Source organism: Cupressus sempervirens, chromosome 10, assembly GCF_028749045.1.
Source record: "Cupressus sempervirens isolate cs-2001-9-10 chromosome 10, ASM2874904v1, whole genome shotgun sequence".
In the NCBI taxonomy this organism is placed as follows: Eukaryota; Viridiplantae; Streptophyta; class Pinopsida; order Cupressales; family Cupressaceae; genus Cupressus; species Cupressus sempervirens.
The window spans coordinates 265,299,889-265,313,307 of record NC_143127.1 but is presented as its reverse complement, the minus strand read 5'-3'; positions in this window follow the sequence as shown (position 1 = coordinate 265,313,307).

Genomic DNA, 13,419 nt, shown 5'->3' with positions numbered 1-13,419 from the left:
AGGGTTATAGATAGAGAGAGTTATATCAATGTTAAGGTTAGGGTAAGGGGATTGAGTCAGGGTTAAGGTTAGAGTTAGGGCTAGGGTTAGGGTTTCAGTCAGGATTAAAGTTAGGGTTAAGGTTAGAGTCTAATTATGGTAGAGTTAGATTTACAACAAGAGTTAGATTTAGGGTTAGAGTTAGGGGTAGGGTTAGGGTTAGGGTTAGAGATAGGGGTAGACAAAGGGTTAGGCTTAGGCTTAGGGTTAGGGTGGGTCAAGGTTAGGGTTAGGTTTAGGGTTAGAATATGAGTTAGGGTTAGAGTTTGAGTTATAGTTAGGGCTATAGTTTGAGTTAGGGGTAGATAGAGTATTAGAATTCTAGCTAAGATTAGGGTTAGGTTTTGGGTTATGGTTATGGTTACGGTTAAGGTTAGAGTTAGGTTTAGGGTTACAGTTATAGTTAGGGTTAAAGTCCAATTATGGTAGAGTTAGATTCAGGGTTACAGTTAGTGGTAGGGATAGGGTTACAGTTATAGTTAGGGTTAGGGTTAGGGTTAGGGTTAGAGTTAGAGGAAGGGTTATATTTAGAAGTTTTCTTATGGTCACAGTTATAGTTAGGAGGGGAGTAAGGGTTGGGATTTTAGATTATATTTATTATTATATAAGGTTAGGGAAAGAAGTAGGACCATGGTTATTAGTGTTACATTTAGAATTTCATTTAGGAGGGCATTGTGTGCTATTTTTTCCCCCTATTCAACCCATCACTGATGTCTGATCTGAGAGACCTTAAATGGGATAGGTTCTTTGCAGAGGGTTAAAATCGCTAAAGTTGGCGGCTAACATTTTGTGTTGGCTCGGTTTCTTCATTGACCACGCTGGATCATTTTTTCTTGGTCAAGTTGATTCATGCTGCGAGATTCGATAACTCTCATTTCTTCGCGAGCTATCTTCCAATCTTCCCAAAAGTGCAAGATGTTTCCATGCATTCCCATTCTAATGTTTCTTTATACGCTAGTGTCTTTGAAACACTCTAAAGCCTAGAATTGCACAAGATGCTGCCATGCATCTCCATTCTGATGCATTGTCATGCTACATTGTTTCTTCAATTCTCTGAAGCCCAGAATTGCATCATGCTACCAAGCATTGCCTTTCCAACATTTCCTCACTCCGCAATGCTTTCATGAGTCTTTGAGACCCAAAATTGTGCCACATGGAGGGGATTCACACCTTTTGTGTTATCTGCTTCATTCGTTGGGAGGAATCTCTTCACTACATCTTAGTCATCCATTGGAAATAAAGCCAATCTTGATCGACGAATGTGACTTAATCCTTCGTTGGGAGGAGTTTCCTCGTTGCATCTCAGTCATCCTTTTTGAGGGGAGAATCTACATCAACGGTTGCGACTTAATCCTTCATTGGTGAGGATTCACGATGCATCTATGCCGTCTATTTCGAGAGGAAGACCTTCATCAATGACCATCATTCATTTTTGGGAAAACCAAATTCCCCCTTGTGGTCAACCTTGCATTTTTTGTGGGAGGTTAACACATCATATTATCTCTTTTCGTATTTTTCTGCCAGCGACATGAAAGTCTTTCCTCCTCTTTCCATGAGTCTCCATTCTAGCGCCTCCTTACACTGCATTGTTTCTTCAATGCTCTAAAGCCCAGAATTGCGTCATTCTACCACATGTCACCTTTCTGACATTTCCTCACTCTGTAGTGCTTTCGCGAGGCTCCAAGACCCAGAATTGTGCCACGTAGTGGGGGTCCCCACCTTTCGTGCTATGGTTACAATTTAGATTTTAGGGTTATGGTTAGAATCAAGGTCAATTCTAGAGTTTATAGAATATTTAGAGTTAAGATTAGGGATTAAATATACATGAGGGTTAGCATTGGGTTGTATGATAGTTACAGTTAGGATTATAGTTAGATATATCATTTAGATTAGGTTTTAGTCAGGGTTTAATTAGACTTAAGATTAGGGTGAGGATCAAGGTGAAGTCTATATTAGGGTTCATATCATGGTAGGATTGAAACTAATGTTAGGGTTAACATTGAAATTATGATTAGGGGTAAGGTGAAGATTTATATTTGGTCATGATTGTGGTTTGTGCTAGGATTAGGGTCTAAGCTATGATTAATTTTATGATTGTACCTTTAGGGTTAGGGTTTTGTTTAAGTTTACGATTATGGTTACAACTATGGTTTATAGTTCAAGTTTAAAGTTGGGAATGTGATTAGGATCAGGGATTAGTAAATTTTTTAAGAGTTCAGTTATAGGTTTACACCATGGTTAGGACCTTGGGATTGGATTTAGAGTTTAATATCATGGTTATCCCTATAGTTAGGTTTAGGATTTTGATCAATATTCTGGAGTTTGTTTTTACATTATAGTTAGATATATAATTATGTCAATATATTTTTGGTATTTTTGTAAACGAACTTGCATAACACTTCCCTATTTCAAAGTTAATAAAATATCATTTCTATTGTCTTAGATTTGAGAGTAAGTATATTAAATAAGTAATAAAAAATGAACATTATGATTAATATATTTCTAAAATAAAAATATATTACTTAAAAACTTGTTTACTTTAAATGAATAAAGTACTCATTTACTTGTAAATTTTAAAAATAGAAATTAATCTACATATATATAAAATATTTATTCTTTTTCCTATTTGCATACAAATTAATTAAAATCTAAACTTTAAAGTACATAAATATTTTTAAAATATATATCCATCAATAATTAGTTTAGAATAAAGTACAATCTAAAAATTAGACACATATAGAATCTTTTTAATATCTAGATACATGTTTTTCTAATTTATTTCTACAAACATGCAACTGATATTTCTATTATCCATTTTTTTCCATTCTAAAAAAATCTAGATGTAAATAGAATTTTTTTAGATGCATGCAATCTTTCTAATTTTTTCTACATACATATATTAACATTTCTATTTTATATTTTGTTTTTACATTATGGTTATTTCAATCAAAATATCTAGATGTAAATAGAATTCTTTTCAAAAAATCTAGATGTATATAGAATTCTTTTAATTTTTTACATACATAAAATCTTTCTAATTTTTTTCTACATACATAAAAGAATATTTTCTATTTTAAAAAAAAAGCTATCATAAAGATTGATAAAAAAAATTGATTGCATATGCATTCTTTATTTTGTGCACTAAATGCATTAATTTTTTTCATTTATCTAATGGTTTTGAATGAACTTTGTCTCATCTTGGCATTGCATCTTCCAAAGATGAGTAAGCAATATCAAGATATAAAATATCAAAGTTGAAAATATTAAAATGAATGACTAAAATATCAAATGCTCAGGATGCAAGGCAGAAATAAACTGTGTTGAAGTGTATTTTATTGATTAAATGATGACTTTTATATTGAATTACTAAATTACCAAATCTACCCACCCCATTGTAAAACTTAATTGCTCTGTTTCAAACGTGATTAAATTAAAAATAGAAAATCTACACAACATAGATCTGTTCTGCATAATGCAGATTTTAAAACTATGTAAAAGATTTGTTGTTCTGCATAATACAGATTTTAAAACTATGTAACAACAATTTATTCCTGACTTCCAACTATTTGTATCTTCTCTAATATAAATTATTTTGTTCATATCATACATTATATAATGAAAGTAAATCCATACCAATTAATATTAATGTAAGTGGGAAATAATTTTTTTTCACATTGATAGAAGAGTATGATGGAATCCAAAATGGGTTTGCCGTGGATTTGCATTCTTGCATCAATAGTTTAAACTGATTCCGTACTCATGAATCACACCGGCTAAAATACACTGAAAAAAAATCCATTGCAGGGAGGCGATAAAGATTAGTAAAGAATTTAAAGAAGACACACGAGTATACTACGAAGAGTTTTTAGAAGTGAGCATCTTATTAGCTTCAAGCTGGAACCTCACAGAACAATCTATCACAGAACAATCCAATATTCATTTAGGTTTTTTTTATAAAAACATTACAAATACTATATTTTCAAAATAGAGAGATTGTTGCTATCAACACTCAAATGAACAAAACTCATTCTTATTAACAACATTTACAGAGAAATAAAATAAATAAAATCTGAGAAGACCGAGCAACTCTGGAATTTTGTCCAAATACAATGACCCAAATCAAAGTCAAATAGAAATTGAAATCAAAAGGCTCCAAAAATTCAATGTTTCAATTGCTCATGGATCTTCTGAATTCTGCAAAGATTTTAGTGCGCTCATAGACTGGAAGGAACCTATAAATTGGAGCCGCAACAGAGCCAATTCCAAATGCATATCCAGATCCAGAGTCAGTCATTTATCTTTAATCCATTCCCATTCAGCCCCGGCAACGTGCTAATAGCGTCAGGAAGCTCCATGCATGAATCAGAAGAAAATGGATAGATCTGGTTAGGAAAGTACATATTGGACCAAAATATTTCAGAAATAGAAAAGAAGACACCCCTAAAACACTCCCATCAAGCACCATTAACAATGAAAAGTATTATAAAATATATATATCAAATAGATTTTGAATACAAATCTAAATCTAAATCAAACATGCAAGACTAAACTATTAAATGCAAGCCTAAATAGTTATGAACAGAATTCTAAATCTAAATAAAATTAATTAAAATTGAAATCTAAATCAAAGTAGAATATTATAACTAATTTTGAATTTCAATTTACATCTACATCTAAATCTAAATGAAAATGTAAATAAAAAATAGAAATCTCACCTGCAAAAATGTTACTCCAAAACTTCAATTTACTCCTATTCAAAAACTCCAATCTAATCCTCCAATAACCTCCACCTCTTCCTTCCTGCAAAAACATAAAATTAAAATGAAATGAGGAGCCTTGGTTTTATAACTTCTGAGAGGCTCCTCATATCCCCCAACAGACGTCTCTTCACATTCCACGAATTTGTTTCAAATTCCCCCACTCCCCGCAAAAAAAAAGCATGAATGTGCATGCAAAATTATATTTAACAAAAAAAAAATCATATTGAAATTATTTCGCCCCTATTTTTTCGGGCCCTATTTTTTCGGGTCCTACTTTTTCGGGCCCTACTTTTTCGGGCCTATTATTTCGGCCTCCATTTGGCTTCCTATTATTTCGGCCAGCTATTATTTCGGGAATTTTTTTTTAATATTTAATTTGGAAGTTTGTAACTGCTCCCAATTCTTTTTTATTGACAAGGAATCTTGGCATATTCTTGTGCTGGGCATTTGTGCTGCCATTGTATAGAACGCCTCTCGGCGCAATTACTATACAGTGAGTACATTGATATACATTGATACATAATTAAATACTAAATCATAAATTATTGTATTGATTACTTGTTGAGTGAATTATCATTCATGATAATTTATTTATCGTTATTGTTATTTTTAAAGTATAAATCTGTAATTAACAGATATTGAACTGTAATTGAAAATGTTATTTGCTGACATTGATAATGTATAATGTACATTGATTAATGTTTGGTTACATTTTCAATATCACTGATAACATTTGTTTAATGTTAATGTGATTAAAATGTTGATTACAACACAAAGACATGGAAATGGAGAGAGATGTCTCCACATTTGTGGAGACATGTCTATTCAAACCATTATATATATTCAAATCATATTGATCAAATGATAAGTACTTAAGAAGTCAAATAGCACAAGTTATTTTGCAGTTCTAGCTATCTTCTCTATATTCAAAAACTTCTGATACAAACCTAGAGATAAATAAAGTATTCTCAATATTAGAATTATTTGCATTTCTTGTGACATAATATTTTCTCTTTATACTGATAACAACATGCAAAGAATATAAATCAGAGAGCATTATTCTAGAAATAATAAAGTTGAAAAAACTAAAATTATATTCCTAATATATATATATATATATATGGGCTGGGGCCCTAGCTTAGTTGGCTAAATCTTTCTTGTTGTAGGGGGTTGGTCACAGGTTCTAGTCTCTCCCATCCCCGTGGTACCGGTGTTGCGCCAGCGCTACCGGTCACGTTAAAAAGTTTACCCGACGCACTGCAGTTCAAAATATATATATATATATATATATATATATATATATATATATATATATATATATATATATATATATCAGTCATTTTTTAAATTTATTTGTAACAACACTGGGACTATAATTCTACATGGAATATCCAAAAGCATTTCTACTTGCTGCCATAATCTACATCTTTTTTCTCTACCCCCACTTTCTCCTATATTTCATTTATCTATCTTATTTTTTCTTTCAGTACAACTTTTGTGGCTTCCCTATTCCTTCTTTAGATACGAATAGTCCCTATTCCTTCTTCAGATACGAATAGTGGGCACAAATTGACATTTGTAATAATGCGTCAAAGATCTCTAGAAGGATTCTCACCAGTCAAGTTTGACACAATAAAGAAATAATATGAAGTTGTGGATATCGATGACAACCACCAATTAAAAAATTAGAGGGAGACTGAAATAGAGAAGCCGAGGCGGAGGACATAACATACAACAGTCAGCATACAAGCCATTAACCCATTAGGAACCATCCAATATGACCAAGCGACTTATGAGTAATTAGAGTGGATTTAGTTCGTCGGAGAATAGATCACATGCGAACTTCTATTACTAATTTATGTGTATTTGTTATGATGGACGGACCAAGATCAGGGGAGAATGGCTGGATTTGACCCATTATGACGTGGATAGCTCAAACGTGTGTTCATTCATTACCAACAAAGAAAGAAATGACCGCTTATATTAAATAAAGATATTATTTTACTGTAAATACTTTTCTGTATAAAGGAGGGAGTCCGATAAGATACATCTCCTGACACGTGCTAATAAGATGAATTATGGCAAATGAAGGATAGAGTGGGGACGACATAAATATCACACATTAAGGCTGCATTCTTGAACTAAAAGTGTTAAATAGTCAAAGTCGACTGTGATGCTTAAGGGTGGCCACTAGAGCGTGAGTTTAAGGTCTCCTACACGATAACAAATACAATATTGCTTGCACCATGATGTGAATGCTAATAATAAACATCAGTAGGAGGTAAGTTTATAGGAAGTGTGAGGCTACTATTTGAGTGTTATTTTATGGAAAGTTAATATAAAAGTAATCAGAATATTAGTTTTGGAAGTGTATGGATAGTATGTCATGATGTGGATGAAGTATTTTAAGTGATCTCATATAACCGATCCATGCAATAAAGATTAATTTAAAATCATTAATGATTAATAATAAAATTACTTTCTAATATGTTTACATATTTTTCTAGGATAATAATAATAAGAATAATTGGTGTGCATATAATCAAAGGATAATTACAAATTATTATTGAAAAGATGAATTTGATAATCTATTTAACACATATAAGTTTAGAATGCATATATGTTAACATATATGCTTTTGAACATATGTATATATGTTAAAAGCATATATTTAAATTATATATTTATCTATATTCTAATGATCTTATATATAATTATGCAAAAATTCTAATTATCCTTGAGAATTATTGCACTATCTCTTTCTTATTTTTATTTTCGAATATTTCTATAAGAGCTATGTGACTTGATCGTTTCTTCCGAGAATGTTATTGCAAGAAGAGGGAGATTGAGATTAAAAGGGAGCTTGACATTTATCAGAGGCAACCTTGAAAGAGAGGGAAGAGATAGAGGATATGATTCAGTTAACCTTTGATGATCTTGGTCAGATTGATTCAAAGGGAGTAACCATGTTGAGATGAAATCTACAATGATTAATAAATTGTAGTAGTCAAGAGGATTGTGTTTCATGAATATACCTCATGATATGTGATTCTAATGGGCCTATCCCTTGTGTATGTCATGAGGAAGTGACAAATTCTAAATGATGTCACTTGTATGTATAGAAGTTACTAAAGGTGATGATCTTACAACAACTTAATTTTTTGTTATGATGGACATCTTACGATGTCTATGCAAATCATGATAGATCATACTTTGCACGATGGATGTTTATATAGTAAGCATTATGAGAATGCATTTGCACATACCTTATGATTTTTTTATCGAGTACATGGTGAATGCTATGCAAATTGATGTTCTAGAGGGCCATTACATAGAGTTCTTGGTGAATATCATGTGACTTGATATTCCATGAAGGCCATTAATCATAGTACTTGGTGAATATATTGTATGTCAACATTCTGGAAGGCCATTGCTCAAAGAGTACTTGGTGAATATTGAATGTTGATATTCCGGAGACTAATAATCATGTTATCAGTTGTGATATCAGAACTTTTTGAGTAATTGGTGAATATCATGTATTCCAGAAGACCAATACTCATGATGTCAAATGTGATTTCAAAATGTTACTTAGAGTATTTGGTAAATATCATATGTTGATATTTTGGAAGACCAATAATCATGATATCAAATGTGATATCAAAATGGTTGATATCTTCTAATCAAAGATATCCTTAAAATTTGTCATTCCTAATATTGTCAATGGTGTAATATTTGTCTTATGTTTATCTCCCCTAGCTAAAAGGGAGTGTTGATGTTAGGTAGCTTCAAGGTGATAAACTATGAGACTAAAAGTGTGTGTGTGGGTGTGTGCACGTAACTATTATAGTTATCATTATGTTAATGAATGGACATGCTACATGAAGGGACATGTCTACTCTTTATTCTTTCTCTAATATAAATATAAGATCACTATTTTTGGAAAGACTATACCAAAAAGGTAGTTTTGTTACACTTGCAAGCGATCCTTGTAAAACAACATTTATTTTCCTTTGCATCTCTACATTTCCATCTTTTTATCCACCTCTTCCTCTCTTTCTCTATCTTGATATCTACTATCTCCCAATTTCATTCTATTTTCATATTTACTTCTAACTTTTTCTCTTCCCTTCCTAATCTAATGCCACAAACTTTGATGTATTTTGTCTCTATTGGTGTAATTAAATATTCACTAATTACACTTAATTGAGCTTACTTAGTATAATACATTGCATAGTAGTTTGTGATTGAGACACTTAGGAGTTTACACCTTAATTAAACACATGGTGTAGGAGAATTCCACTCTAAACGGTCATAGTTGTTATCTCATTCCACCTTTAGTGTACTTATCACATTATCATCCTCATCATCGCACATACTTCATTGCATAATGGAGGATGATCCACCTTTGTGGACATGTGATTCCACCTTGTGTAGGTGATAGCTTATTTTCTCCTTATCATTGTCTCTTATCACCTCTCCTATATAAGAAGTCCTATTATGTACATTTCAAATCAATCAATTGGATGTCAATCAAGTCCATTATCAATAATACCATTCTTGCATCTTCATGCAATTGTCTTGCCAATCTCTTGTGGAAGCTATCTTGGTCTCATTTGATCCTGGGGGTGTTATACAATCACCTAAAACTCTAACATGGTATCAGAGCTCTCATGGTGTGAAGACCTCTTCTCAAGAAGTGCAATCTTGGCTTGACTTATTGTTGGTGTAGTATTTGCAATTTGGACATCACAATTTGGAAGAGATTTTAGGAGTTGCATTTTATGACTTTCTATTGCAGGCAAAAATTAGAGTTTGCTGGTGTAAATTAGAGGTTGGCATCATATAGAGGAGGTCCAAAAACCCCCTAAATCAAATTTTTTTTTAACTAAATCGGACATTTGAGGCCAAATCTAGAGCCATTTGATTTTTGAAGGTGTGACGATGATGATTCAGAAAAAATAATTTCAGAGGCAATTTTCAAAGTGCAATATCTCCCTCATACAGACACCTTTTCCCAAGTAATTTATTTTTCTTTTGGGGTAGAATTTCACAATCTACACAGTGGTGCAGGTGATTTTGGATCTCTGTCTTTGAATTTTTCTGAAAATCACAAATCCCATTTTTTGCAACTTTCAAGGTTCTATTTGGGCACATTTGGTAACATTTTCAGGAATTTTTTTTTTGAAAGTGCATGATTTTTCCTCTACTTTCTAGATCTGTAATTAGATTTTAGTGATTTGGAGTGGGCATACCACTTTCTGAAATAGGTCTTTTTCAGCTATATTTGCATTTGGTGAATACTTGGATTTCAATTTTCTTAATTGAATCATTAATTTGAAGGAGTTATCAATTGATTTCAATCGTCATTTGATTTCATTATAGATTTTTCAAAAATTCCATTACTCACTCCATATAACTATCATGAATGGAAACAAGTAGTTTCTAATTAGTTGATGAGTATTGGATTGCTTAGAATGATTCTTGGATAGGATCTAGAACCAGCTACAGGTGTTGCAGAAAGAAGGAAATGGATTGATAGAACATATAAAACACTTGGCTCTCTTAGATCTGCCATCTCCAATGATTTGTTATATCATATTGCATCTTGCACACATCCTCATGATGCCTAGACTACATTGGAAGGAATCTTTGATAAACTTGATAGAATAAGAAAATTCAAATTAGAGAATGAGCTTATAGGTCTAAGTCCGTGTGATTTTGACAATATTCAAGACTTTTTCTCTAAGTTTAATTCCATTAGATTGGAGCTTTCTAATTGTGGTATTACTAAAGATGATGAGCAATTGATATTATTTATTCTTTCCAAGCTAGGTTATGAATATTCAATCTTTGTTTCCACATTCTATGCTACTACGGATGCTCTTGGTAGTGCATATAAAATTCTTTCTCTTGATGAATTTGTAGCTCAACACACAAGGGAACAAGAAAAGTTAGCACACATGGGTCAATTGAAGCCTTCAAAGCATCAAGCATTGGTTGTAAATGACTCCACTCCAAACGCTCCCAAAGGAAAGGGAAACAAACAACATAAGGATCCTAAGCAACATGAAAAGGGTGATGACTCTCCTTCACAGCATAATATTGAATCCAAGTCCTGTTCAAGAGAGGAATCATCTAGAAGAAAAAGAGACAAATGTGCTTATTGCAAAAAGTTAGGACATGATGAGCATAAATGTTTCCATAAGAAGATTGATGAGCTTACTCACATTCTTCAAAAGAACAATTCTAGTTGCCCTCATCAATTTCTTCTCCTTCTTCTCAATATCAGGGAGCTGTTACATTTACATCATCATCAAGAGGCAAAGGACAAACACTCATTACTTCCACACATCCTGAGAAAGGTAAATGGCTTCTTGATTCAGGTGTATCACATCATATGGCATCTTCTATGAATATGTTTTCTTCTATTGAGCCTTGTAATTCTCCACCTGTATTGATGGGTAATAATACATACATGAAGGTTTGTGGGAAAGGTTGTATTCCTATGGGACATGGTACATTTAATGATGTTCTGTGTGTACCATCCTTGACCACTAATATCCTTTCCATTTACCAAATTACTCATGGGGCACAAGATAAAATTGTTCAGTTCACTCCTGATTATGTCTATATTAGGGACATGGAGAATAGAGATGTCATATCTATAGGAGTTGTTGATCATAAATCACGCTTGTATTCTTTTACACATTTTGTTGATAATGATGATGATATTCATGATGTACATAACCCTTTATCAAGGGTGAATAATTCATGTGAGGAGAATATTGGACACTTGAATCATTTTGTTCTTGAGACAAGTGTTGAACTTCCTACTCCTCCACCTCCTACTTCTTTAGACATGAGCTCTACTATTCAGCAGGATGATCTTTATGCTTCAGATCTTGCTGTGTGGGATGAATTCCTGGATACTCTTTCAGATGAGTCTCATAATGCAAATTTGATTAATACATCTGAGGGGATTTCTCTTTGAGATACTTCTTCACTTTCTTTGGAGATTGGATTTCCCAACTCTTCATGTTCTCTTAGTTTTCCACATCTCAAAGGTCAGCGTGATGGTGTGACAAAATCTTTGAGCTTGGAGACACCTATTCAATCTTCAGAGATGCATACATGGAGACCTTCTTCCTCCTTCCTCACTTTTACATGGAGTGGCTTCTTCATCATTTGATGTATGTATCTCTTCCTAAGGAGAGACATGTTTCTTGTAGGCATTGGATTATATTTTTCTTGCAGGCACTCTTCATATACATTGGAGCTTCTTCATTATTGGGGGGATATCATGTCTCCTTATTTCCTTCCTATGGGGGGATCATTCCTTGTATATACATGATGTATGCAATTTTTTTGGGGGGTCTTGAGTACTCCATCCATCCATGCATCTTGTATTCATCTCTCGTTTTGGAGGAGGGTTTTCCCATGAGGTTTTCTCTCTTTCTCTACTTTATGAGAGATTACATTTCATGTATTGCATTTCATATTGTACATGGGTACCTAAAACGGCCTAGTAGTTGGGACCCATCTTGCATTATGAGTTTAAGTGCATTCCACTAAGTTTCACTTAAGGGGGGGGGGGTGTTGATGTAATTAAATATTCACTAATTACACTTACTTAAGCTTACTTAGGATAATACATTGCATAGTAGTTTGTGATTGAGACACTCAAGAGTTTACACCTTAATTAAACACATGGTGTAACAGAATTCCACTCTAGGTGGTCATAGTTGTTATCTCATTCCACCTTTAGTGTACTTATCACATTATCATCCTCATCATCCCGCACACTTCATTTCATAATGGAGGATGATCCACCTTTGGTGGACATGTGATTCCACCTTGTGTGGGTGAGAGCTTATCTTCTCCTTATCATTGTCTCTTATCACCTCTCCTATATAAGGAGACCTATTATGTTCATTTCAAATCAATCAATTGGATGCCAATCAAGTCCATTATCAATAATACCATTCTTGCATCTTCATGCAATTGTCTTACCAATCTCTTGTGGAAGTTATCTTGGTCTTTCATTTGATCCTAGGGGTGTTATAGAGTCACCTAAAATTCTAGCATGGTATCAGAGCTCTGATGGTGTGAAAACATCTTCACAAGAAGTGCAATCTTGGCTTGACTTATTGTTGGTGCGGAATTGGTAATTTGGACATTACAATTTGGAGGAGATTTTAGGAGTTGTATTTTATAACCTTCTATTGTAGGCAAAAATTGGAGTTTTCTGGTGTAAATTAGAGGCTGGCATCATATGGAGGAGGTTGAAGAACCCCTAAATAAAATTTTGTTTCAACCAAATTGGACATTTGGGGCCAAATCTAGAGTCATTTGATTTTTGAAGGTGCGGCAATGATGATATAGAAAAAATAATTTAGAGGCGATTATCAAATTGTGATATCTCCCTCATACATACTCTTTTTTTCAAGAAATTTATTTTTGTTTTGGGGTAGAATTTCACAATCTACATAGTGGTGCAGGTGATTTTGGATCCCAGTCTTTGATTTTTTTGAAAATCACAAATCCCATTTTTTGCAAGTTTCAAGGCTCTATTTGGGCACATTCGGTAATATTTTCAGGTGTAATTTTTTTTGAAAGTGCA